Genomic DNA, 3,187 nt, shown 5'->3' on the forward strand with positions numbered 1-3,187 from the left:
TGAAGATTATGCCTTGAAGGCTTATAATTGTGCTCTTTTTCCCCTTAACTAAGCTTTTCCCACGATGTTTTCTTAAGTTAAGGTTTTTAACGAGGCAATCAGTACAATATATGAGTTTACAAATATCATGTACTCTTTTCTTCAAACTAGGTTTTTCCCATGTGGTTTTTCTAGTGAAGTTTTTAACGAGGCATGAATATATTTAAATATACTATACCTTGTACTCTTTTCTTGTATAAGTTTTTCCCACATAGTTTTCCTAGAAAGTTTTTAACGAGGCAAGATTAATGTCTAAGGGGGAGTGTTGTAATTAAATATTAATGGTGGCCATTATTTTGTAACGTTTGTAACAGACATATTAATGTCTCATTATGTATGCCATTATTATTCTATATTATATATGTGTGTAATCCTTTTGTAAGAAGAAACCATGGAAATGAAATCATATCACTCCCTTCTCTTTGTCTATTACTTCTTAAATAATTTCTAAGGGGGAGTGTTGTAATTAAATATTAATGGTAGCCATTATTTTGTAACGTCTGTAACAGACATATTAATGTCTCATTATGTATGCCAATATTATTCTATATTATATATGTGTGTAATCCTTTTGTAAGAAGAAACCAAGGAAATGAAATCATATCACTCCCTTCTCTTTGTCTATTACTTCTTATTGTTGATTCAATCCTGAAACTCACCGGTTAGGAGCTATAGGCCAACGGGCACAAACAACAACATTACAACAAATTTCAAGTTATTAAACAAATGAATTATTGGAACCATAATATCAAATAATAATCAAGATGTGAAAGCCTAGAAACATAAATCTAACCCAATTGACAAAATAAAACATAAATCAATATAGAACTTTCATAGTAACTTCATCAAATAGAACAAGAGAATTAGCAAATCATTGTAGTGAAAAAATTGTAATTAGCATATAATTAACTCTAAGTACTGTAATTAAGCAATAAGCATTGTACTCTTCTTTCATAGCTTCACGTACCAACAAATAAACACAATGGAATATGAGGAATTGATAATAACAATGTAAACCAAACAAAATGGAATATGAGGAATTGCTAATGATAACATAAACACAGCAAATTAAATAAAACTTAAAAAGGGAAAAACGGAACCAGAGTGCTGCACAGAAGAGTCCGGACGCCGCCACCAACCAGAGTCTACTGAACGGAACTGCCACCGCCGTCGATTCTGCACCGCCACCGGAAATGGTACGAGAATCTCCAAGCTCACCACCGGAATTGATCCGGAGCCAACTGATGATGCTCTACTCAATTCGCCCTTCTATTTATCATGCTTCAGCTCAACGGAACTCTGAATTTCATCCCCAAAATCAGTCATGCAATTTTTCCCTTGAACGAAGGAGAAACCATGGACAACTCACTCCTGCTCTAGACTCCCCGCAACCCGCTCGGATCTTCAAGACTGACTCTTTCCTCCACCGTTAGAGTCGCTCACTATGTCCGATTGAAGCTCCGATTAAAGCTCTGCGCGTGCGCTCTTCCTCGACCCGTTTGTAGCTTATGAGAACTGGACATGAACTTATTTTATAAAATGGCTTAGCTTGTTTGGGTCAATATAGTGGGCCGACAAAAAAAAACTAATTTGGAGAAAGAAACCCAAAATACTAAAAATAATAATGAAAAGCCTATTGTTTTAATTATTTAAGAAGAACTAAAAACAATAATTAATACTAAAAATATATACATAAACTAATAAAACATTACTTATAAATTAGAAAAAGTTAAACTAAATTAATAACAAAAATAATGCTTATCACCTACGTATATAATAATAAATAATAAATTATAATAATAAATAATAAATTATATTAGGTTTGCTTGGTGATGGGGTGAGGACCCAGGCCCAAGTAGATGGGTGTAAACCCCGTGTTACGATCCCTAAAATCAATTAAATCATTTAATCAATTACCCAAAAGAAAGAATTAAATCACAATAATTAATTAGGAAAGGCCCACCATAGTCCACGGGCCCTTATCCCTAAACCCAATCCTTAGTTCCAAAAGGAATAGAATTAGCAAGCCTATAATATTAGTTCCTAACCAAGACTCCTAAATATATAAATAAGGGACTTAAGAGGCACCTAGAACCCCCCACCACAATAAACGACTCACCACCCCAAAGAGCTCCAAGAATTCCCTTAGAAGAAATCAAGAAAGCAAGAAAGCTTAAAGAAAGACCCTTCATAGCCAAGGAATTAATTAAGGCTAAGAGTTAACCCATGTCTCAACAAAACCTATTTTCATAGCTATGATTCTCCTCTTAGGATTTCCCCATATTATTGTGTATTGATGATTTGTGATATTATTATTGATGATTGGTGGGATGATTCCATGGGTGATCTTGATGATGAGAGGTTCTTGATAATTATGGTGTTCTTGATGATTATATGACGTTCTTGATAATTATATGGTGTTCTTGATGTTCTTAATGATTATATGAGGTTCTTGATAGTTATATGATATTCCAACCGAATCTTGATTTTGGAAGATGAATTGTGTTCTTGTTGATTTAAAAATGATTAGAACCCTAGGTTATATCGTGGAATTCGTTTGGTATTATTCTTGGTATATTGGGTGGGAATTCGCATGATTGGGTGTTGATTATGTTTAGAAAAGCATGATAGGTTATGTGCCATATGTTTCTTGATTTTTATCCGTTAATTGTCTACGTGTGTTATCAATTGCGTTTGAAAGTGTCTAAGCATGGTTTCGGGTTCCACGAAGGTTCCCGGGGCGTTTTTGGTGAAAAAGAGTCAGTGGGGGGTAGGGGACCCGCCACCTACCCGCGGCCTTCTTGGGCAACACCGGCAGCGGGCAGTCGGCGGGCGGGCAGCTGCCCGCCGGGCACCCGCTGCCCGGATTAGCTACCGCCGGCGGGTGAACCCTCACCCACCGGCTACCCGCTGGTTTGCACCCAATTTGGGATTTTGGCTTCCCCGTTTAATGTTCCCCCGACCCCCGTAGTGTCCCAACGGACTCCGTCTATCGTGCCTATGTCTAGTTTGATATTTCGGGTACCGTTCGTAGGTTGTATGAGTATTATATATTACATGCTAGTTGAATTGGTATCTCGTTGACCTAGGTGAAAGAAGTATGAATCCCTTAGGATTATTCTTAGTATGTGAAGGGTCACGCATAGGT

This window comes from Ipomoea nil, unplaced genomic scaffold (genome assembly GCF_001879475.1).
Source record: "Ipomoea nil cultivar Tokyo-kokei standard unplaced genomic scaffold, Asagao_1.1 scaffold3050, whole genome shotgun sequence".
Lineage (NCBI taxonomy): Eukaryota > Viridiplantae > Streptophyta > Magnoliopsida > Solanales > Convolvulaceae > Ipomoea > Ipomoea nil.